The sequence below is a fragment of the Tachypleus tridentatus genome, chromosome 10 (assembly GCF_004210375.1).
Source record: "Tachypleus tridentatus isolate NWPU-2018 chromosome 10, ASM421037v1, whole genome shotgun sequence".
NCBI classification, from domain to species: Eukaryota; Metazoa; Arthropoda; class Merostomata; order Xiphosura; family Limulidae; genus Tachypleus; species Tachypleus tridentatus.
The window spans coordinates 75,240,890-75,267,674 of NC_134834.1; the positions used below are offsets into that span (position 1 = coordinate 75,240,890).

Consider the following 26,785-nt stretch of genomic DNA (forward strand, 5'->3'; position numbering starts at 1 on the left):
GCGTGCGACTCGTAATCTGAGGGTCGCGGGTTCGCATCCCCGTCGCGCCAAACATGCTCGCCCTCCCAGCCGTGGGGGCGTTATAATGTGACGGTCAATTCCACTATTCGTTGGTAAAAGAGTAGCCCAAGAGTTGGCGGTGGGTGGTGATGACTAGCTGCCTTCCCTCCAGTCTTACACTACTAAATTAGAGGCGGCTAGCACAGATGGCTCTCGAGTAGCTTTGTGCGAAATTAAAAAAACAAAACAAACAAGATATTTAAATAATTAAAAAGGTGGCAAACTAATAATAACTTCCTTTTGAAATGCATTTATCATGGAAAAAAAATCAATAATCACGAAAACGGCCGTTTCTGACGTGAAATAGATATCAATAATTAAATGTTGCATTAAAATATGTATATGTTCTGATTGATTTCTTTTTCAATTAATTATTATGTGGCCCGGCATGGTCAGGTGGTTAAGGAACTCGACTCGTAATCTCAGGGTCACGGGTTCAAATTTCCGTCACACTAAGCATGCTCGCCCTTTCAGTCGTGAGGAGTTATAATGTTACAATCAATCCCACTATCTGTGGGTAAAAGAGTAGTCCAAGAGGTGGCGGTGGATGGTGATGACTAGCTGATTTACCTCTAGCCTTATATTACAAAATTACAGACGACTAGTACATGTAGTTCTCGTACAGCTTTGCGCGAAATAAAAGAAAAAACAAATAATTATTATGTTTTCTAGGAAATTCTATAAAGAACTGGTACTTTCAACAAATATACATGATAAAAGGTCATGATTTAATAATGCAGAATATAATAAACAGAATATACATAAAATATATAATACATAAATATATAATATATAATTATATAATATATAATATATAATTATATAATATATAAAATATAATAAAATATATAAAATATAAAAATAACAAAGCTATTTTGGTATATGACTTAGATTCAATAAAAAAGCAGAAAAATGAAATAATGAGGACTAAACATTAGGATAAATATATTCCGTTAACCTGACAAACCAAATGCTGCATTGTTTAATCTCAAAAACATTTCCACAAAAATATTGTTTTGTATGACACAATAAAATTGCGTGTTTTCTGTTTTGTATGACACAATAAAATTGCGTGTTTTCTGTTTTGTATGACACAATAAAATTGCGTGTTTTCAATCAAGATAGCTTATGGCTTCTAACGTTGAAAGTTCGCAGCCATACCGCTGTACCGGAGGGGGGGGGGATACCTTTAAAAGGTTTAGTTTGTTTTGAATTTCGCGCAAAACTACTCGTGGGCTATATACGCTAGCCGTTCCTAATTTAGCAGTGTAAGACTAGAGGGAAGTCAGCTAGTCATCGCCACCCACCGCCAGCTTATGGGTTACTCTTTCACCAACGAATAGTGGGATTGACCGTAACTTTATAACGCTCCTACGACTGAAAAGGCGAGAATGTTTGGTGTGACGGGGATTCGAACACGCGACCCTCGGATTACGAGTCGAGGATCTTAACCATCTGGCCATGCCGGGCTACCTTTAAAGTAGTGACAATTCCATAGCGTGGAAGAGGGGTGACAGTATGTTGTTTGCTAACTGCCTTACCTCTGGTCAGTAGTTCAAAATTAGGGATATTAGCGGATAGAGTTAGTGGCGTTGTCATATGTACAAGACAGTAACACAAATGTTTTAAATAAATAAAAGTCACCTTTTATTTTGAAGAATTTAACAGTTCAGTTGCATTACAAATTGAGCGATCCTGTAAAGTTGCTTATCTTATACAAATTAAAGGCTTAATATATCTTGAGGAGTTAATTATTTCGAATGACTTAAAGGATAAGTTTATCTTGAACAGTTGATTACTTCAACCGAGCTAATAGGCTTATTAAACCAAGAAAACTTCCTTTTTTAGAATATATATAAAAGGTTGTCCGTATCCTGAAAAGTTAAATAAGTTACCTAAATTTATCCTAATAAATTTTTATGCTTCAACCGATAAAAAAAAATATTTTTAAGAATTAAATATGATGCCTTAATTAAAACTTACGGTATTGTGGAAAGTTAAATATTTCTTTCTGGTACTTTAAAACAAAGACGTTTTGTTGCTGTAAAGTTTAAAAGTATAAATAAGTGTTTAATTTACAGTTGAAGAGTAAAATACAGCGGTATTTTTAATCTTTAACTTAAGAAACCTCTGATTTCTAAGTATAAAAAACGCCTAGCTTCCAGTATTAACTTTTAATATTGAACTCAAGTGTTTTTAATCACACAAGTTGGAGGTTCTGATAAAATATGAAAGATACCTTGAAACTAACAATCCAAAAAACACAGCTTACGTTGAAAATGAAGCGACTGGTGTTTCTTTTCTATAATAAAAAAATTAGAAAGCCATTAATGGTTCGAAAGCTTTATAGTAACAAAAATAAAATGTTTGATCTAAAACTGAAACAAAAACCTATCTCTCAAAGAACCAATCACTTGTGAGCACAGCTCAGATAGATGCGAACACAATCGAGCACAGTTCAGCCTCTCAGTGTCGCCCTCTACTGTAACAAAACTTACTTTAGTGGCGAAGAGCTGAGCGCCACACAAGGACCACTTGCGAGCACAGTTCAGATAGATACGAACACAATCGAGCACAGTTCTGCCTTTCAGTGTCGCCCACTTGCTCTTGATGGTTTCCTGTAGTTGTCTGTAATAATTCTACACATTGTAGATCATCTCAGATATAACAAATTAACAATGTAAACTAAAGTTATAAGTAACGAAAATTAAACTGTGCAATAAGTTTGCTCAGTAAATATATATTCCAGTATATCACGATATATTCTGACTTACAAGTCTCTATATCAATTTACAAACAGGTTTTCAGTTATTTCAAAATAACTTAATATATCTTATATTATAAACAAAGAAATACATGATTACAGAAAATTGGCCCATGTTTCCTTGAACAACAATCATAAACGGACATGCGTGTTTAAATAAGTTATGAACCCAAAACTACTATCAAAATCAAAAGATCATAAACTGGTAGAGCGACAGACTGATGTAGATTGATAAATGAACAAACAATGGTTAAGGTAACAACAGACAGACAGGATATAAAACAGAAACAGAAAAATGCAAAGAAATATACATATAGAGAAAATCGTTTAAGTATTGATACATATACACGTTAAAAGAAACATAATAGTTTTACAGAGCACTATTTCTTCTCTTAACATACTTCTCTGCCATAGTTTCTCTGTATCTATGTGGAAAGAACCGTTCTACCACTTGTATTAATTGATGGACAGAGTCTCCATGGGGGCTCCACTACCCCGAACTTTCTCGCCATCAAAGTCACCAAATTCTATCTGAGAAAAGAATCACAAATGAGTAGAATGTAAGAAATAACTGTACACATGCCAGCAAGAATGATTTCTAGTACATAGTTTTAATGTGAAATACTAAATTTTGCTCTTATTGATTAAGAACTACTGGTGATCTGTGCACAGGGTACACAAACTGTATAATAAAACACGTCTATAATGTTCCGACGCGGTGTGTCATAGCATAAGGAATAGTGTTCAAAAGTTATACAATATATGTATAGTGTGCAAAAGTCTTGTATCAAAGAACACTTACATACTGCTCGAAAGCTGTTTATCAGAACACAAGTATAGAGTGCATAAGTTGTGTATCTTAACATATGTATATAGTATTCAAAAGTTCCGTATCACAGCATAAGTACACAGTGCTAAAATTGATGTAAAACAACATATGTGTATGATATTATAATTTATATATCACAACGAATTATATTATTCGGGCAACACATAATAAAAGAGGAATAATTATAATTTTGACAATAAGTCAACTGGTGAATTATTTTCATGAATTCAGGTCTTCAATTAGGAATTTAAAATGTTTCTTTGATTCGTATACATCTCTCGTCTATGAGTTTTGAACTTTGTGCAAAGCTGCAGAAGGTTTCGTTTAGCGAAATTTCTAAAACAAATAAAAACAATATATCTTCATCTGGTCTAACAGAACATTTCCTTTAAAAACAAATGAACTAACTTATTTATTTAAAAGGTTGACTATTAAGCTTTTCCACAGAAGGGCAATTATTAATTTGTTTCCTTAAAATATTCATCAGTGTCTCTTTAAAATGTGGACTATAAGTTCGTTCCTTAAAAAGAAGATATATTATTTTTTTCTAGAACACTGTGGGGGCGTTATTTTTATTATTTTGTTTATATATAGGTTGAATTATTGTTTCCTAATATAAAAATATATTATTAAGTTGTATCTTTATTTGTTCTTTGAGTTTCACATAAAGCTACACAAGAGCTACCTGCATTAGACGTCCCTAAGTTAGCAATCATCACCATCCACCGCCAACTCTTGGGCTACTCTTACCAACGAATAGAGGGATGGACCGTCACATTATAACGCCCCCATGGCTGAAAGGGCGAGCATGCTTGGTGCGACGGAATTCGAACTCACGACCCTCAGATTACGAATCGAGCGCTCCTGACTACCTGGCAATGGCTATGAAATAAGTGTATTACAATGTAAATTCCACGGTCTCGAATGGTATGATTATTTATACTAGATTAGTTGTTGCTAATAAATTAGCATGTTCTTGTACACCTGTTTTCAGGCATCTGGTGGTAATCTCAATGTATATAGAACTTGTATCTAGGACATTTAAATACATAAACAACATTTGGTGTTATTGAGACGATTTCCTGTCCTTAAATCTAAAATTTTGCAGTCAATGATCTGATCTAAAAGGCTCACATAAATTTATTTATGAATAAGTTCTATGAAACGTCTATGTAGTTGTTCTTCGCTAATATTGTATGCCTACTAATGTTGGGTAGTACTACTGATATTGGATTTTCAGACGAGTAATAAATGAATTGTTAGATGCCTCCAACTTGCTCTAGAATTCATGTTGTGTGCTATAAATTTCATTAGAAGATCTTTCCTTAAAAGTTTTGAAATGTTATACAGTTACTTCTGGAAATATTCAAATATGTTAGCGATTTTATAAGCACGAGGAACCAAGATAGTGACTACAATTTTCATAAATAATAATAGAATAACACTTTTAAGCCTGTAATTGCCTTTTTTATGAAATAATTTGCTTTCAGATTTTTCTTCATTGTTATATATATCAAAATGTCTACAGAAGTAAGCTGGTGATTCCTTTGATGTTCAACAGTATTACTGATACTGGGACAACAGTTACCGAGATATTCTAAAGATTAACTGACCTGTCCAAAGTCCTTCAAGATAAAAAGAGTGTCGTCCGCGTAACTGTAATAATATATATGACTTAAAGTTATCGGGGCAGGTTTCTTTGTCAATCTTCTTCGTGAAAACACAATAGAAAGGTTGGTAAAAGAAGGCGCTAGTCTAGAGTCAAAATGTTGAGGTTTGATAGAACTTTACACTGTGCTAGTTTTGTAAAAAAATCTGTGTATACGAGGATCATCTAAGGCGTTACAACTAGCAAATGAATTAATTTAACGGAAATTGGACAGCTCAATGTTATTTTCCAACAGCTATTTGAATCTGTTATAAAGGACTTTAACGGAATCATTTTATAATCAGGTTGATGATGCCGTGTTATCCATGAAGAACAATGGTCAAATAACTGTCCTGATACATTATCACAGTTAAGTGGGCCACACTTTGGTTATTTTGAAGAACTTTGAACAGATAAATCTAAGAATGATCTCAACAGTTGTCATCATAGTACCAAGTTTACTGTTAAACATCAAAGGGATCACCAGATTCCCTTCTGGACATTTCGATACACAGCAGTAATAATACATTTAGATGCGACATCTTTCATTACGAGACATTTACTGATTTATATTTTTCATTTTGCCAGTTTTATTTTGCTGAGCAAAATTTAGTCAAAACCTTAGCTAGTGAAAAAAACCCAAAAAAACAGCTATGCAAGCTCTTTATAGAACTTGTCCACAGATATTTACGTGTGATTTTTTGCAGTAAAAAGCTGACTGCAAAACGTATTCTGATTTAAAGATAAGATACAGTCTCTAATAATGTTAACTATTATTTGTGACTTCACATATCTTATTGCAATTCTAAAAATAGTGAATCTACCACCAGATGGCTAAAGAAACTTTCGTTTGTTAAGTGACAGTCTTGTATAAAATATCACGCTGTTCCAAATTATGACAGTGATATACTCATCTGAAGTCTACATATGAAAGAAATATTGGTAAATTGTAAATTAAGACCTGAGCTAGACTGAGCTAATTCATTAATTGACTTATTGTCAGTGTTACAACAGATGTAACAAGCATAGTATGAGGATAAATGTGTAAGAGTTTCATTAAAACAATTTAACGACTTTTCAAACTACGATGTTTCGGTTATAACTATGCTCGAAATTATTTTCGACGTGATTCGAAAGCTATAGTTTCAGAAACGTGTCTTTACAAGTTGAAACATAAAAATTTACCTGTGCCTTTAGAGCTGCAAGTTCTAAGGCCAAGTCGAGAGATAACGGAAACCTGCCTTGAATTATTTCTTCGTTCACGTGATATGCAGTAAGTAGCCTCTCCTTATCAGTTTCTGCCTTTAACATCTGACGAAAGCAAAGTCTAGAAAACGAAAAGGTCGATATTTTCTTTAATGATGCTAAATTCTATCATAAAATAATTTTTTCTGCCATTCTAAAAACAATGTAATAGATAACAACATCGAAACTGACCTAAGAAAATGGAAAATTTAAAATCATTTCGTGACTTCTCGTACAAAATATTTTTTATAATAAACAAATGTAATTAATAAGCTTTAAAGTTGTTTTTATTTAGAGAAAGTAAACTCGACGTTATAAGTAAAAATAGGACTTAATATATATCAATATGACACGAAGCAAATTTTGGTATCCAACATGTGTTCTTTTAGTTTTACAGATTAAAACACATTATTCTGCACATCATTATAAGGTTTATAATTCGTAATATCACGAGGTACTTTCAGGGTTTTGTAGTTCCCAACATTTTTTTATGTTCTTGTATTATATATCTTATGTTTTCTCTGACAGTTTTGAAGGTTTTATTGTTATTTTGTTAATATTTGATACTATTCTGTTTTTTTTTTTTGCCTCTTGTTAGGTATAGCTCTAGCCTTAACTTTTGTTTATTTGTTTTGAATTTCGCGCAAAGCTACACGAGAACTATCTGTGCTAGCCGTCACTAATTTTGCAGTGTAAGACTAGAGGGAAAGCAGCTGGTCTTTACCACCCAACGCCAACTCTTGAGCTACTCTTTTGACCATAACGTTATAAAATTCCCACGGCTGAAAGGGCGAGCATGTTTGGTGTGACAGGGATTCGAACCCGCGACCCTCGGATTACGAGTCGAGTGCTTAATCACCTGGTCATGCTAGGCCTTAACTTTTGTTATAACATACTTTGTTAAAACATTATAATTGTTTTACCTCTTTTTTTTTTTCTTTCATCGATATTCTCAGCATTTTGTATAATATAATATCACGTGAATTTTAAACGTTATGCTGTTGCTTTATATTTTAATTAAACACGAATTCATCCATACTTACAAGGTTTTACTTTTAGCGGTTTTTTACTGATATTTTCAATGATTTATATTTCACAGTTTCATTGGTACTCTCAAGATTTTACAACTTGTGATTTAAATGATACTTCACGGATACTCCCGCATATCTCTTGATTTATTTAATATTTCCAATATTCCACATTTCGTAATTTCACTGATATCACCAGTTTTACGTTATGTAAAATTACCCTGTCCATCACGTTTAGGTACACGTGATTTCAATAATGTCCATCACGTTTAGGTACACGTGATTTCGATAATGTCCATCACGTTTAGGTACACATGATTTCAATAATGTCCATCACGTTTAGGTACACATGATTTCGATAATGTCCATCACGTTTAGGTACACATGATTTCAATAAGATTCAGTTATAGCTACCGAAAAAGTTATACAGCAATGAAATTGAAGTTGTTTTACATTACATCTTGTGAAGAATAGATATTTATGGGGAAAATATTTCATAATCTACACTATGTAATACACTTCAGTAAATGCAAAAAATGAATTAACTTAGATGTTGGATACCTACCGTTCAGTGAATTAATGTTTGTATCTTTCTCAGATCATATTTAATGGTCCTGTAATACAAATTCTTGTTTGATGCCACCATAATGAATGGAAAATTCTTACCGGTTTTTGTAAGTCAACTTGACGATTTTCGTTGTTTCGAACTTTCCCAGATGTCCTTCTCGTAAAGCCTGTTCCCATTTCGATATGACATCACAGAGCTTTAACACAAAAATATGACACACATTCGGTCTCAGCTAGAACAAAGATACTTAATAAACACAAACGTATTTTATGAAAAATAAACGTTTTATCTTGAAATATTCTTACTTTGAATATCTGACGAAGTTTATAGATAAAAGTGCAGTGCATTTAGCTATACAACCTTACATTATAAGAACTATAGGGAATCTTTATTTATCCATCAGAATGGTCAAAAGCAACTTTGAACGCTCCACAAATTAGCTAAAATAGCAAAACTTTCCCTTGTTCTATATTTTTGTTATTTAATTGAGGTTCTACGAAATAAAGACTTGACTTTGAAGAAGTCGTTTCAGACAGTCATTAGATTATATATGTAGGGATAGTCAAGGTACGCAATAAGCCTAATAGAAATATAAGTACTAAGAAAAACAGTAGTGGATAGTTTACTTTAAAATATCATTATTACTCACTTTCATTTGTTTCTATACCCAACAATCTCAAAAACAAGACAAGAAAACATTGTTAAGATCCCAAACCAGAAAGTTATTAACCGATCAAATTTCTCACTTTTTTCTTCTTGTTTTAGTCAAGATAACTCAACAGCTATTTTATCAATAATATCGGTTTAAACCTACATTTATTCAATGTGTTTCTTAGCATTGCATGATGTTATCTCTTGTTCGTAATAAATAGTAGTAATTAAAAAAATCATAATTCTAGTGTGTAAAAGATGCTGTTATTACCCCTTGTAGTTAGTTACTTTACATAAATCTGGTGTTTCTTTAAAAAACTGAAGTACAGGGTGAAACGGGCATTACCAGCCAATGATAAATTATTAGATGACTGTAACATGTTGAATACTCAATATTTTGTACATGAAACAATTGGTGTTTTTAGGAAGCCACTCCTTACGTTGTGTATGAAGTGACGGAGTATAAATACATCAATACACATTTTAATATTATATTTTATTACAACATTCATAGAATACACAAACTTTTAGTCAGAGGAAAAAAAGTCACAAAACAAGTAATAGAAACATTCTATAAATGTAAAATGATGTAAGAAGAGCATTTTCAAAAATAATACAAACAAGAATATAGGGATGATACAGCTATACATGCTTTCTATACGAAAATTTAATGTTACGCTGTAAAATGCATACTTGACTTTAATATTACTGCAGCTGGAAGTTACTTATTCCTGACTGTTGGTAGTCAAGTTCTTTATCATAATGTCAGGGTATGCATCAGTATAGTGTAACTAAGAGTTTAGGACTTACGTACAAGGAAAATAAGTTAAATTAAAGCATGTCTTGATTATTACAGACATTCGCTACGAGTTCAGTCGAATTGACCGACCTCTTAACCATTTTAGGCTCGTGCGTTTTACAGTGTAACATTAAATTTTAATATTGAAAGTTATGTTAAGATGATCTATGTATAACTGTATCATCCCTATATTCTTATTTGCATTCTTTTTGGTACTGCCACTTCTACATCATTTCACAATTACGAAGTGTTTTTATTACCTGTAAGTATATGGTTATAACCGTCTCTTTCATATGCTGCAAAATATTTAATTTTTTATTCACACATTCTGTTCAACGCCAAGACTATATTTAAAACTTTAAAAATAAAGTAAATTATCAATCTGTAAAGAAGATTTTAATCTTAACCTTTAATGCTATATTAGTGTAAATTGTAAACAAACAATATTCTGTTTTAATTCTTTAACAGATTGATTTACGTATAGAAGAATTTTACTTACTTCCCGGAGGCAATTTAATGAAGAATAATTTAGTTTTTTTAAAAAATTACAATAGGGGAACGTGGTTGGAAATCCGTTTTACCTATAAGAATGGATAAAACTAACTTCCATAGTAACTCGTAGCAGATGTAATTTAAAAGAAATGCTACATTTAGCGATTATATCATTTAACTGTTTTAAACAAAGAGGATTACGAAGGGTGTATATGTGCCATGCCCAAATTGCCCCTTATCTAGGACAACGACACAAGAAAACATAGGTACTAATGTGATGCAATGGTGTACATTACAGCTGAAACTTATAAAACAAATCAGTGAACTAGAACCGTGTTGCGCCCCGCTAGTGCAGCGGTAAGTCTACGGATTTGCAAGGCTAAAATCAGCGGTTCGATTTCCCTCGGTGGGCTCAGCAGATAGCCCTATGTGGCTTTGCTATAAGAAGGGCCTGGCATGGCCAAGCGCGTAAGGCGTGCGACTCGTAATCCGAGGTTCGCGCCCGCGTTGCGCCAAACATGCTCACCCTCCCAGCCGTGGGGGCATATAATGTGACGGTCAATCCCACTATTCGTTGGTAAAAGAAAAGCCCAAGAGTTGGCGGTGGGTGGTGATGACTAGCTGCCTTCCTTCTAGTCTTACACTGCTAAATTATGGACGGCTAGCACAGATAGCCCTCGAGTAGCTTTGTGCGAAATTCCAAAACAAACAAAACTGCTATAAGAAAACACACACAAACATACACACCGAACCGTGTTTCTTATTAAGCTGTCTATAATTTGTCAGTTTTTTTTAAATTAAATTCCTTGAAATATCCATTTGTAGTCAGAAAAAAAAATGTTAAGTGTTCATCTTAGATCACAGTTGCTAAAAATGTAAAAGTTAAAAGTCGCACTTTGATCATCGATGTTAATGCTCTTTCGCTAGTAAATGTATGCACAGGGACACGTGAAGAACAGTTAGATAAGATTCACTCTACATGGTAGCATGTATTAACCGACGACGTACAAGGGTTGCCGTTTTCTCTTCCTAACTTTTTCCTGCCTTCTCTGATCTCTGTCGCTTTCCTATACAGGAAACTTACCATTTATGACATAGTAAACAAACTGGAATTTAAAACGGTTGAACATCGGTGGCTCTTAAGAAGGAAACACATATTTGTCATTCTGTTAAACATAAAACAAAATTGTAAAGTGAAAATTATTGTTAAATATATTAAAATTATTTTCATAATTTTATGAAAATGCTCCTCAGAATATTCACTTTTCAGCAAATCACTGCTGAAAATACGATAGTCCATATTAAATCCGTTTCTTAACTAGAGGGTGATACAAACCTCATATCACTTAAAAATATTTCTACAAGCTCACACTAGACTGTGAACCCACAAATGTCGTAATGTTATACGTGTTTATTTATATGAACTATTAAATAACAAAATTAAACATATATTCTTACAAACAGACTCGAAGTACTTTCATATTCGACTGACTGAGCAACCAATGAAATCTTATGGATGGAAAATACAAACAATCATCTGTCTATCTAAACTGCAGTCATCTCTCGTTGGATGTAGTCTTCCGTCCAACCAGTCTACCATTTCCAATTCTTAGCATACCGTGTCCATCTGATCATTGCCTCCGCCACTATATCGTCCCTCCATCTTCTCTTTTAACTTCTATTTAATTTTTTTCCTATCTTAGGTTGCCATTCTATCGTTATTAATGTCCATATATCATTGGATGTCTTGTTACATGCCAACCTATTTCAATTTAGTTCTTATAATGAACTTTGCCCACTAAAAACACGCCCAGTTAGGGCGTTAGTGAAGGACACCAAGAGTAACAAACCTGATGAAGAATAGGGGGAACAAACATACACTCTGCCAAGGTAGGATTGATCTTCAGCTAATATAACCTTATTTTTGGAACGGGTCGCCTTTAGTTGTAGTAGGTACAGTTAATTTAAGGGAGTTTAAGAGAAGGCTTAATAAATACTTGGATGACAAGGGTCCTTTTATATAAGTATTGTATTTTTATTTCAGAGTTTATTATAGTGGATTCAATGACCGATATGAACCAAGAGTATTATGAAATAAGCGGCCAAACCAAATCCCCTTAAGGTTCAAATACAATAGTTTTTAATTTTGAACTACTACCCAAACATAGGGAGTTAGTCAGCAAAACCTGCCACCAAAAGGACTTAGTTCCGTTTCTTGAATAACAGACTGACTGCCACTTTTATAAAATGACAACAGCTGACATTGCCAAATGTGTTCAACAACATCATGGCTCGAGCCTTGGGCCTTCAAATCTTCATCCTGGCATGTGATGTAAGACGATTAACCATTAGATCACGCCTGGCAGTGTTTGAAGGAATACAGTTTGTGCTTTTCCAATAAGAAATACAGAACTTAAAACAGTAATGTTTTTTTTTACTATTAATTTTTAGTAGTTAATTTAAGTACAATTGTTTTTTGTTACAGGAAAAGAAAATAATTCTCAGACGTGCTTTACATAATTTGAAATTAGTTTAATCATATCAATTCGGAAGTTGGTCATTTTATAAAGCACATTCTTACGAAAAAAACAAAGCTAAAAACAAAAGTCACGAGAAATTCTCACCTTGTCAGAGTTTTGAAGACAGTGTTCCAAACTGTTGTCGATAGGATCATCAGTGAAAAGAGCAAAACCTGACTGTATACAATCTCGTATACCAGATTCGGCGTTGATAGTCTGAACAAACTCTTCTATCGTGGAAGATCCATCAAAACCAACTACCTAGTGAATCAATAGGTATGTATGGAGATTGGTGGAATTTTAATTGTCCTGTCATGTTTTCTGTAGAGGAAGAGGTTTTAAGGTTTGTTTTGCTTAAAATTTGAAAACAAACTAACTGATTTAGAGCTCATAGTTTATTTACTTTATTTTGTTTTGGTTTTCTATACATATCGCAATTGAATATTTTTATTTATGGCGGTTTTGTACAACAAAGAAAATATTTTCTTAAATTCTAAATTCTTTACTTCGGTAGGCCTGTTCTGATTTTTGGAGTTGAACTATTTTTCTTAAATATTAGATCATCAGAAGTCCATTGAAAAATTCAAAGTACATTGTATATGTTTATGACTTTTCTTTCGTCTAAAGTTTCTTAAATATAGTTCAATGTATTTCACTATTATTTCAACGTATTAGCACTAAGTTGGAATAACTTGAAAGACAAGTATGTATAAGCAATAGTTAAATTTACAATTATTGAATGAATTAAAATCAAAGCGAATTATATCAAACTTTCGAGAGTTTAAATTACATAATTATAAGCTAAATACTATAAGATTAACTTATAGAAGAAAAATACAAATCGAATTTGAGAAATATTACAAAAAATAGCATCTTTTTTATTTCATTCGTTGTAAAACGTTCAAATCTAGGGTTTGGTTATTCGAGGTGCACATATCACAGATGAACATCGCGTGGTTTTCGTTTTAAAAGGACCCAGCATGGCCAGGTGGTTAAGGCACTCGACTCGTAATCCGAGGATGCGTGTTCGTATCCCCGTCACACCAAACATGCTTGCCCTTTCAACCGTGGGGGCATTATAATGTGACGACCAACCCCACTGTTCGTTGGTAAAAGAGTACCCCAAGAGTTGGCGGTGGGTGATGATGACTAGCTGCCTTCCCTCTAGTCTTACACTGCTAAATTAGGGACAGCTAGAGCAGATAGCCCTCGCGTAGCTTTGCGCGAAATTCAAAACAAACAGAAAGCAAAGATAGTTCATCCACTATCTGCTCCTTAAGTACATCTATGGTCTGCACGAGAAATGGATTTGCTGTTCTCTGGCTGGAAACAGTCTGAAAATCTGCAAGTGGTTTTGGACTCAACAGGCACCAACCAATGTCAACAACTCCCAGTTTTCCCATTCTCCCAAACTTTTCCCCTTAGTTTTTGTGATACTTCTATGTCTATAACAATCCACACAAAAAAAGCTACTTGAAACTCATCAGCGCAAGAGATCCAGCACGGGATAGTATGCACATAACAAAAACAATATATCCAGAATATATTTAGTGATCATTGCACCATAAGTTTCGTTTTATGTGTCAACTTATGATACTCTCCGATAAATTGACCTCCCTACAAGTATAGAATGTATCCACTAATAACAACAGAGTCCACCTCGAAATTTGCTGAATTATTTGAATTTCAAAACTCAAATAGGTTTTTAAGCTACGTGAATGAAAATCAGATTGGACACATTTTTAAGGAGAGTAAAAACAATATTACACACAATCAAATAAGTGTGCGTATTGCATAGTCAAGTGGACATGTCTCTGATGAATAAACCTTCAGATTTTCTTCCCTCATAGTTGAACCTCTGGAGCACCAATCAAGATGATAGCCGAGTCGAAAAGACCTCAGAAACAAGTCTTTACGTTCGCACAAAACTGTCAATGTTTTCGTCTGGGTGGTGTCACCAAGTGACCTATCACTTACTTTCTCTTTTAACGTTGAGAGTTTTGGGTATTTCAGTGTCGTCCCACACGTCAATGAAAGGACATTTTTACATTTTCAAAGGCAGAAGAAACAAAATTTGAAAAAAAAAGCAACAAAAAGATATAAACGACTCAAGATCACGCTAGAACAGAATTTTAATAGTTTTGTACCAGTGTTTTCATGTTAAAAATTGCATAAAAGCAAACTACAGGAAATTTCAAAGAGTTCTGTATCACTGAAGGTAGTGGAAAAGTAACTGATATACAGAATGCATAATACAGTTGCATGTCCCAGATGTGATTAAACTGTCCCAGGAATTCATTATTTCTAGTTACTAATCTGTTTTGACTTCAGTTTTTTTGGTTCAACGTTTCTTTCGTGTCAAATGTAGTATTCCTACACCTTAATGCTTCGGGTTATTCATCATTTCATTTGTTATCAGTCCGCCGCTATTTAACAGGCATTAAAAACATCGGAATGATATCTATCTGCAGTACTTGTAAGATGTGACGGTGTTCTTATATTCTGATTTGAGATTTGTAAACCACATGAAATATCACAAAATGCTAATTGTTAAAGACACTGCTTACTGAGTAAATGAAACCAAATTTTAATCAATATGTGTAACTCACAAAAACTTTTTATTTTCTACTGGTATAAGCTATCATCTTTTACCACGTGTTTAAAGTTCCTAAAACAGTTATTTTACTGCTGTTTAGAAACAATAACAACATTTCAGCCAATTAATTCTTTAAAAACACAAGAACAAAACGTCAATGGTAATTCAGTAAACTTAGTTGTTTTTTGACATATTAACTAACTGTATAAAACTAACCACCAAAAAAATGGCTTTTATCTACAGAGAAGAAGAGGGAAAAATGAATGTTGGTTGAACAACCGCTGGCAAGAAATTATTAATATGACACTGATGGTGGGATGTTGTTTACATAAAGAGTTTAATAATAAAGAGGCGCATTAATACAGGTAACGTTAAATAATAATAGTGTTTTAAATGTTTTTCAACTGATCGTTTAGTAACCTAAATTACTTTTTACATTAAGTTTTTGGTGATACGAAATCGGTAATACCAATAATGATGTCATTCACTGTCACTAGATGGCAAAGCTAAAGTTCTATTTTGGACAATTGGGTTGTCAGTATTCTTTGTTTGTTTCTGAATTTCGCGCAAAGCTACACGAGGGCTATCTGTGCTAGCCGTCCCTAATTTAGCAGTGTAAGATTAGAGGGAAGGCAGCTAGTCATCACCGCCTTAAGGAGCAAAGTGATCCTTTGTTTTTTGGGTACATCACTGCTCAAAAAAACTCTTGGGCTACTCTTTAACAGTCACATTATAATGTTTCCACGGGTGAAAGGACGAGCATGTTTGGTCAAACACGCGACCCTCGAATTATGAGTCGAGCGCCTTAACCACCTGACAATATCGGATCAGGATCGTCACTATAACTTGAGTTTGTATTCGAACTTAAGAAGCAATTCATAGCAACATATCGTTAAATTACTGAAAAATTAAAAAAAACAATCTAGATTCAATTAATAACTCTCTTTTGTGAAATACTCAAAATAAATTACATAACCTAAAGTTAAAGTGCAGAAATATTTCTTTTCATAACAGATAGAACTACAGAAATGTTACAGCTAATAAAAACAAAAAAGGGTGATAGAAAACATAGCGTGCGCTATAAATGTTGGAAAAGCCCAATACTGTGCCAAAAATATTTTACATACCGTATGTAAATAACAGAAGATTGATATTATGAAGGCACCAAAGAAGTGTCTGTTCGTGTACATATTTTCTAGAATAATAATAATTATTATTTCTTCTATATTTTTTGCTGTTGTTGTTAAGTAAAAAAACCGCGCAGCTGGCTGTAAGTTCAGTTGTCATTGCATTCATCAAATCCAAATTATAGCATTAGAAGTTGAATCACTGCTAACACTGCCTGAATACATTACGTTTTCACTTTTCAAGTAAAATGAAATAAAACTAATACGTTAATACTACACATCAGATCTTAAAATTGTTATTTCACGTAGTTACATCAGTTAATACTTTTCAAGAGAACCTGATCAAGGTATACATCATAGAGTGTAATAAGATCTGATGAATCAAACTTCCTCAACCGAGTTCTTATTTTAATCAGTACTTTTGTATTATTTCTTGGATCACTTGTCATTAAGTGCACAGCTAATAATGAACTAGTTATCTGTACTCCACTCACCATAGGTATCGAATTCCAAAATTAGCGTTGTAAGTCAGCAGACTTACTATTTAGCCATTGGAGGCTGTCCTTTTTCTACTGAGAATGTTATTTATTACTTTTATTATCTATATTTGTAATAAATTGGTTACATGTTGTTATTCATCTTAATTACGTATTTAAGAGAACGTATTTCATATCATACCTGATACGTGCCGTTGAGAAAGTGAACTGGTATGCTATGCGGTAGACAATGATGAAAAGGGTTTTTCAGTAAGATACTAAGTACTTCCATTCGGGAGGGCTGGCATTCTCGGCCACCGTTTAGTAACGCCCTCTCAAGTGCTCTCTGGCAAAACGCTGCAAACCTTCCAGTTTCGGTACTAAATTCAAAAAAAACTTTTATTTGAACGTTAACCAAATAAGCCTGTAAAAAAGCATTTAATAACAAACGTCCATACCAAGTGTTTGTACAATAAATAATAGGTCAGCATTTATATTTTATTTAATGTAAATATTAGCCAAAGTTAATAATGTGACAATGCGAATTTTTTTAAATATTTTTAAAATAACTTTACATATTTAGTAACGCAGAATATTAATATCTATACATACTTATTTTGTCAATAGTGACAGAAGAGTCGTGACATCACCTTTTTATCGGATGTTTATAATTCATGATAACAAATATTAATGAGATGTACAACCGTCTTTTCTGAAATACTCCAGATAACTTATATTCTATAAAGTGAAAATAATTATATTCATAACAGATGAAATATACAAATGTTAGAGCTAATAAAAACAAAATCATGAGCATCGTTTGTTTTGGAATTTCGCACAAAGCTACTCGAGGGCTATCTGTGCTAGCCGTCCCTAATTTAGTAGTGTAAGAAGGCGGCTAGTCATCACCACCCACCGCCAACTCTTGGGCTACTCTTTTACCAACGAATAGTGGGATTGACCGTCACATTATAACGCCCCCACGGCTGGGAGGGCGAGCATGTTTGGCGCGACTCGGGCGCGAACCCGCGACCCTCAGATTACAAAGCGCACGCCTTAACGCGCTAGGCCATGCCAGGCCCCAAAATCATGAGCAATAGAAAATGTGGTTAAAATTTATAAATAAGTGACCTTAATTAAACAACAGTGGTTGGAAACTATTATTTTTAACTTTACTTATCAATACAGGTTTTACTCTCAACAATCTCAACCTGAGGATGAGAGAAGACAGAGATTATGATAAACTTTACAGATGACCTAAGAAAGAACGAAAATAAGGACTGTAGAAAACTAACTAATTCTAAGGTTTTCTGGCATTAAGGTTTTAATGAGTGATGTAAATAAAATACTATAACCACTTTTAGGTTTATAAGGTATTAACCCTGGTAAGTTAACTACTAATGAGTTATACGGTTTCAGGTTTCGAGAATCCTGAGAATTTTAACAAACGTGACGGAAAGAAAAATCTATAGCCAGTTCTGCTGTTTTAAAGTATCCAAAATTCTAACCTAACTAGGATCTTAACGACGTTTATTACTGGAAAAACAAGAGGATGGAAACGAAGAACAAGTTTATACTCACGAGGTTTCAGCGTTCCTCTCCAGGTGTGCACGAAGATACCAAAGGGTGCGGTTCTTAGGGACAAATAGGGGTATAGCCAAAGCTAAAAGCTGCCACCCTTGGACGAACACAAACGGAGCTGGGTTCAGTTTGTTTTCGGCAGAGTGAAGCCGATCAGGTGAGGTTATTGATGTCGGTGAGGTCCTATCCGTGGAGGAACTATCACATAGAAAGAGCGACTGGGTGGCACAAAGGAGGAGTTGCTGTAGAACAGGACAGAACAGTTGTCATAACTGAGTGGTACCTCTAAGTGGTAATTAAGTGCATTACTATTTTTATATTTCTCCAAGCCTTTTAGTTGCTAGCACACGATCATGAAGTGAAAATAAACACATGGCATTTCGTTCATCAATGTATCAATATAGTTGAGGTTGGAAAAGTTTGTCAGAGGATCTGAGAGTTAGTAAATTAATTCAGTAATAATATTTGTAAAAGTAAAAACCATGTTAAGTGAAATCATTCTTTGATTAAGATGCCTTTAACAACATGCTCAGCACACAAAAATCTTTACTTAAACCAGTATATAAAATTGTTAAAACACTACAGCCTGAAAGACAGTAATGTCAATCCCTTCATTTTTAACTTTAGTCTTAGAACTATGAACGCACTTTTCTGCAAAGTTGTGATTTTTTTTAAAGAAGTGAAAAATTAAATCGGGCACGAATTGAATCTGTAACTGTGCTTACTGGGAATGTCCCAAGTTCCCAGTACTTCATCAGCTATTACTAACGGAATTTTCCAACACATTTGTTCGGTAAGCAAAATAATGGGTTTTGTTAAGCCCATTTGGTCTCAGGTGTGCCACCCTTGAAAGTTGTCCATTTAATTTGCTAACAAAAAATAAAAATTAATAAATTCTTATGTTTAAAAGTCAACTGGCTTAGTTCCATATGTCTTTGATTTCAGACATCAATAACCAGTGAAGTGTACCCAATAAGTAGAATCGCAAGTTTGAATATAAAATACGTGAAATATTTACGAGAATATGTGTGAGTAATTTTCGACGAAAATCAGTAGAGGTAACTTGAGTTTTAAGAAAACATAAAATTGAAATCTATAGCACAAGCCTTTCATGGCACGTAGAGGAAATACATTACATGCAAATTATCCGATAATTGTGAAGGAGAAAACAAGCTATACATTGTCATCTTCGTCTATACATATACTGCGTTTACACTGACTGGAGGCAGATTAATGAGTTTTATAATGAATATTATTATCACTTCTACAAACGGAAAGGAATACAATACCTACGTTTATTATCAAGTAGAAACATTACATTAAGTTATGTAAATAGCAGTTTGGAGAGCATTATTTCAGAGAAGCCTTTATCTATAAAAGGCTTATATTTATGAAATCGGCCCGGCATGGCCAGGTGGATAAGGCACTCGACTCGTAATCCGAATGTAGCGGGTTCGAATCCCCTTCGCATCAAACATATTCCCTCTTTCAGCCGTGGGAGATTTATAAGGTAACGGTTAATCCCACTATTCATTGGTAAAAGAGTAGCCCAAGAGTTGGCACTCACTGATTGAGACTGCTAAATTAGGGGCAGATAGCCCTCGAGTAGCTTTGCGAGAAATTAAAAAACAAAATAAACCGAAAAGCCAAGCCCAAGTAACCTGTGTAGTTTATAATTCTAAAGTTTCTAGTAATTATTTTACCCGTATAATTAAGTAACAGTTAATCCCAAACTGAAGATTCTGTGGATTAAACGTCCATTATTTTACAAACAAGCGTAAAACTCACTGTTAACATTATAGTTACTTGGCAATTGTTTATCTGTATCTCCTCTGTATTTTTAAGCACGCTGATGAAAACTTTGGGTGATGTGAGTTTAGTCTCGAGAGGATGGGTAAGAGAATTAATTAACTTCTTATCTCACACAAACTCTGACACAAGTGATTTCTTTTGTGAATCTCGTTCATCTATTCAATCATTTATATGAAACTTTTCTTGATGTAAGGATAACGAAATATAGATCAACTCCATCAACGCCAATGACTTCAGATATGACCTCAGATAAAACCGTAGTAAAAATTAGCTCTTTTTCCTTTAGTTATATAAGTGCGAGTCGTATATATATATTGTAATATGTAAAAAGTGAAATACAACTCAGTGAATTTTTACAACAAAGAAGAAAGAAATCATTAAAACCAGTCTGGCCAAACCTTTCATAAAACATAAATACTAATTGAAGACGTAACCATTCTCCATATAAAAAAAATAAAGGAATCGTAGAAACAGGATAACGACCAACATTATGACACAAGTTAAAACTATAACTTCTTAAATATATCGTGGTCTTGGAGGTGTCTGTAAAAGTTAGACCCACTTAGCGGTGGTGATTCATCTATTACCAGACTTTACCTCCCTTCGCTTGCCCTAAAAATTGAAAGTAATAATAGTAATGTCGAAGTGCAGATGTGGATGTTCAAACTTAAATCCTTGTTAGAAAATATAAAAACTTGTGTCCTTGCATTATTTGTTATCCTATTGCGACATTTTCTTTAATTTGCCATGAGAAAAGTATCTGTTCATAATCAACACGATAAGGACCAAATTTGTGAAGCAACTGTAAAAGCAAGAATGAATTAAGTCTAAGGGTGTAGAATGTCTTACCTGTCAAAACATTACATTTAGCAGTAATACACGTACGATACTATATTCTTATCTGGCCCTTTATAGGTTGCTTTCGAAAACAGTTTATAATAGTACTTACTGAAACCCGTACTGGGAAGGTCAAGAATGGTCTTACTTAGAGCATAATATCGCAACTGTATTATTACTAGGATGATATAAGACAGTAAAAATCTGAACAAACACCTAGACTAAACACAAACGTATTGTTAGAAGGGAAAGTTTAAACAACCTGCAAGGTAAAGGGGAAAAAATGCAAAAGTAACAACAAAAAACAGCTTAATCCAGCAAAAGAAAATATAAACCATGTTGGTATTCATAAACAGAAAACGAACACTTTTATAAAAGTAACATTACAGAGTAATCAACGATAATAAAAATACTGTGGTTATTTGTGAGGAGACAGAGAAGGGTGTTTAGAAACGTAGAAAGATATTTTCTAGAATAACTCTGACTTGAACTCCGAGTTTTTGGGAAGCGTGTCGTGACGTCTGTTTGATCAGTTGGCAAAAAAATTCATTCTGTAGTTCAAGGGTAGTGAGGCACTGTAGCAAGGCATTCTGGGCAAGAGCCACGTGGTAATCAATTCCTGAGGTGTCCAGAGAAACCGACATAAAGAGCTGGATGGACTAGAAGAAGACAAAAAGCGCAATTATATGTAATCATCTTTCGTCTGTTATTTGTACAAGACATAAACTGGAGCGATTCTTACTTACTCAGACAAAGCAACAGTTTATATCTACAGCAAGACACTACTTTGCATAAAGTATACGAGCACTTATAAAGCTTTAGCTTTTATGTCAAGCTAAGTACACAAGCTCCTGCCAGAAAACGTGTCATATCTCAGTCGTATATTTTTAACAGTATACGTTAACTTGTACTGGCGCATCTAGTCGATGGATAAATAGCTACACGAACATGTATCTACTTAATTAATTCAAAGCTGTGCAAACAGAATATTTGTTTGTAAAAAAATAGTTACAATACATTTAGTTCAAAACTAACATCAGATGTCAATGAGCATCTGTATAGCTGTAGAGTATTTATTTTGAGAAAAACGCGTCTTTGGAACAAAATGTTAAAAAGAGGACTAGAAAATTAGCTTCTATATCTTCGTGTGTTCTCTTCAGTTCTGTGGAGCAGTAGTTCCCAAATTATTTCAGTCTGAGGATCCTTTAATGTGAATATTGTCTGAGGCTTTCCAAACTTTAAATTTAGCAGGGTGATTAACAAACAGTGCAATAGTAAAACCAATAACGTCTCGACATACTTCATTAAACATAATTTTTATCGGCTTATTGTTTATTTAGAATTAAAATTAATTTAGAATCTTTGTTTCTGACCCATTTATGGTGGCCCCCACTTTGGGAAATACTGTTGTAGAGTTTTCAGTAGAAATAAAGAGAACACATGCAAGTGTCGAAATTAGTCTTAGTGTGTTTTTGTTCCTTTAGCTAAGATATACTGTACTGTGGTTTTTACACCACTAAGTGAGTGATAAAACACCCATAACGCGAGCCCTTTCAAAAGGCGGACCTTCTTCTTCAGAGGCAAACTAAGTATATGTATGTGCCACCAGAGGGCACTACACATATATTTCAGAAATAAAATATATTTGTACAAAGAATTATTAGCACCGACAGCAGTTTGCCAAATCCAAACAATAAGAAGTTATTGCATAATACAAAACCTTAAACAGCTTGATCCCCTCAGCTTGAAGTTGTTCGGACGGTAAGGTAGTCAGTGGTTGCGTTATGTTTTCTTTAGAGTACAGCAACAAAGGATGCCTCCAAATTACATTATCTGGAAGAAAAAAAACATCTACAATAACTGCTATCTTTCATGTCTTGTCACGTAGCTTTCCATAATAATCGGCTGCCACTTTTGTTCACGACAAGTAACAAATAAGGTTCTGTTCAAATAGCTACGGTTTCGTAAGGTTACTCACAGGTTATTTCTATTTAGGTCTAAAATTAAGTGAAAAGTAAAAACACAAATAATAAAGTACACGTGAAGCCATTTATTTTTTTATATAAGTTATTTGTATTCCAGAACAGTACAGTATTATTTTACTTACAGTCCTAAATTACAGAATGTATTTTGTCAGTTGTCTTCATCAATAACTTATTTACTAGTTATTTATCAATTAATATCGAGATTTTGCAAAAAAGGATTTTAACACTAATATTCTTACTCTCGTCTCCATCAACTTCCATGAGCCTCGCTATGAGTTGTTCATATTGAGTTCCTGCTAAATTCTCGCCAGAGGACACTACTGTCAAATGATATAGCCAGACGTCCTGTAAATATTGGAAACCCCTCTATCTACTTTCAAGCTGATAGTAACAGAAGTTATTACGTCTAAAGAAAATCTCTACATAGTTTTTATTAAAAACAACAACAAGAAAAGTGAACGTTGCGTAAGAGATGATTAAACGAATTACTACACACACAATGACAGTTCAGAAAGCAAACCTTCGATAGTGTATGCATGTCTTACAGTACAATTATTTTTGGAGACAATTCAATAACAACTGAGATAGAAAGTTTACATTAATATTATGTAATTATCATTACCAAAATAAATATATATATATATTTTAGTCGCACCAGAAAAGGTCACATGATTTCCCAAGAGTTTGTTTTTGAGGATAACGTTATACAATCGGCTCTCTGAGCTCCATTCACCGAGGGAATCGAATTCCGGATTTTAGCGTTGTGAGTTCGTAAGCTTACCGCTGCCCCATCCGGGGTACTTTTAAAAAGTAAATAAATAGCTACATGCGATCACTGAAGTTTAGTAAGAGCAGCAACATCGAATCTCTTTACTTGAGTTCGTGACATTTTCTCTTTACATATGTTTCTTAGCACAGCAACCAAAACCACACGTACGCAAAAAAGAATCTTCTAAGTATTTCAAAGAAGGATTTCTTTTGTTGAGATCTTTCCCAGTTAATGAACATGTTAAATCTTACCATTTCTTGTTTGTTTGTCATCAGAAGGTAGGTTGGTCCCTGGTAGTTAGAGAATATACCGACAGTGAATTCTGATTTACTCATGGTCTCTTCTTCTTCGTCACTGTCGGAGACGTGAAGAACTTCCTCCACTCGAGAATCTCTCATGTTAATTTGACCCATCGGAGTCTGAAGAAGAATAAATTGTTTAAAAGTTGTTGAAGTATGACTAATTCTCTCGCAAATTGCACCTAATAACTATCTAAGTAACGTTAGTTCATGCGCCAAAAGAAATATATCTCGCCGTTAGTAGCTGGTTATGAAAAGACACGAGACTACATTTATCCCAGAAAAAGAATTTTCCAGAACTTCAAGAAAAGAAAACAAAAAAATTAACACCATCGAATGAATGTTGTGTGATAAGGTAAAGTGCAAACTCTTGAGGCTCTAGATAAGTTTTACCATTAATTAGCACGTTGCCTATACACGTTGTTCACCAATAGCTAGGTAAACGTCTGTTGTCTTTGGACAAATAAAAAATTCAACAGAGATTACTATACAAGGCTACAAGTCGCTCACAGCTACTATTCACTATCATCCCTACTACGGCGCCACGGGTGATTGGCTCGTGGATATAATATCACTACTAAAGTGTACAACATCCTCATATGTTAAGGACTGAGTCCAAAGTATATGACATGATTATTTTCGATTTACTCAACCTATACACTAACGTACCAATCCTTGAAACGGTACAACTTCTCAACCAAAGGCTTGAAAATGATAGAATTCTCAAATGACAATCTTCAAAACACCTACAACTTGCAACCTTCTGTATCATCACAACTTACTTCCAAAAGATGGTAAAAAAACTACCAACAACACGAAAGTCAGCCTTCCCTTGTCAACAGTACTCATTAATCTCTATATTGAACATTTCAAAGATAACGCCCTCAGAACAGTCGGTCCAACTCCAAGGAGTTGTCTCAGCCATGTTAACTGTTAATTCTTAATATGAACACATAGCTACAGAAAAAATTCCAGAATGGATAACAACCCTACGATACAATTCGCACTGGAAATATTACTTTAAAGACTTTAAAGCTGTTAAGACAGGTGACAAAGACGTTCTAACTTTCAGAATACAAAAGGAAATAAGAAGAAATACAAAAAATACATTCGTAGAGCTATTCTTGGCAATGGAGACCAAAAACGTTTAGTTAAAAGAAACTAAACATAGAAACCAAGAACGAATAGAAGACTAACATACATAAATTCATATTCGTCTATGTCAGAGATCTCACTTAAAGCTTACAGAAGAAGTATGAACAGTAGAAGCTGAGAGAGATATTTAGAAGTCACAATACAATGCGAATATATTTAGTACAAAACAAATCGCCAAAATAGCAAAAGCATTATACTATACTGGAACTCTTGCTTGAACAGCACTGGAAAAACTTTTTTTATTACGCGATTTATAACATTTTATTATCAATTTATAATCATTTATAACAAACATGCTTCATGGATATGTAATCCAATACATTAGAAGAACAAAAACAACCAAAGAAGTTAAGAGTTCAGTAGCATAATACACGACATACTACGTAGTGTTAACTTGTCAGCATCCACTAATTAAATATATATATAAGAACCAGCTGACAAATAAACATAAGTGTTCGTACAATCCACTGACTAAGACAATGGCCAATATTCGATCGATATCATCTAACTTAAGTAAGAGGCCATCAAAAACAGAAGCATACTTACAGTATCTTTGGGTGTTTTGAAATACAGAAACATTCGGCCAATCAGAACACACCAGCAACGTCGAGAATGGCCATGTTTCACCTGAAATAAGCAATTTATCATTAAAACGAATACACTTAAGAATAGGTAAAAGCGTTCATGTATACAGGAAGCAGAGGAGTTTTTTCGAGAGAACGTAAATACGAATGCATTCACCTTAGACAGCAATACCAATTTATCTTCATGTGTATTTTACGGAAGTGAGTAAGTCTCAGTTCCTTTGCTTAATAGCATTCCTATTACTGTCTAACACAGTAGTAATATATAGGCTTATATTGTGAAATGACAAACATTTAGTACAAAAAGGATTAATTAAAAAAAATTAGACAAAACTTATGTTTTGAAAAATGCATGTTTAACTATTTCTCTTTGGTAACTCCTATATATTAATACAAATAATTTTATTGATAAGAGTGAGAGATTAACTATTGTACATTTATTTTAATATCGATGTTTCAGATAAATATATATTTAGAAATGTATGTAACTCACACTGTTAAATCTGTATTGCGAAATTCTCGCCTGTTCATTAAAATTGTAGAAGATTCTTGGGTGCTTTTGACAATATTATTAGGCCAGCTGAAATTTCTAGAAATTCGCCTAATGCTTTTAAATCAACGTGACGCGCCAAGAGACAGTATAATAAGTAAATATATATATATTGTTGGTTTGTTACAGTTGGTATACTATAAATCTCGAAAGTTATATCTGTGATTAACGCTTTTTAATCCGGAACTTCAGATATTTGACCAGAAACACTTATAGATTTCGAACATTATAAACCGTTTAACGTCAGCGGATTAACATCAGAGGTTAGCATTTTTACATAACTTAAAGTGTGATTAACGAAAAGCTAGCTTGCTCCTTATTAAGTAAATTGTGTTTATATCAACTAGAAATTAATTCATTCATCGTGAACCCTCGATAAGATATTAAGAAACTTTCGAATCAGGTAGAAGA

General features: G+C 33.7%; 1 pseudogene across 1 annotated transcript in view; it reads right to left on the reverse strand.

Moving 5' to 3' along the window:
• The window catches only part of LOC143229603 (uncharacterized protein CG43867-like), a 219,381-nt pseudogene that overhangs the window by 41,590 nt on the left and 151,006 nt on the right, over positions 1–26,785 (reverse strand). Inside the window, exons 16-27 of the transcript XR_013015956.1 lie at positions 25,787–25,867; positions 24,038–24,205; positions 23,257–23,362; positions 22,753–22,865; positions 21,518–21,691; positions 18,384–18,625; positions 17,005–17,182; positions 12,709–12,864; positions 8,241–8,338; positions 6,487–6,628; positions 3,226–3,355; positions 2,559–2,688 (exon numbers count right to left, since the gene is read on the reverse strand). The product of XR_013015956.1 is annotated as an uncharacterized protein CG43867-like (transcript). The remainder of the gene's footprint in view (positions 1–2,558; positions 2,689–3,225; positions 3,356–6,486; positions 6,629–8,240; positions 8,339–12,708; positions 12,865–17,004; positions 17,183–18,383; positions 18,626–21,517; positions 21,692–22,752; positions 22,866–23,256; positions 23,363–24,037; positions 24,206–25,786; positions 25,868–26,785) is intronic.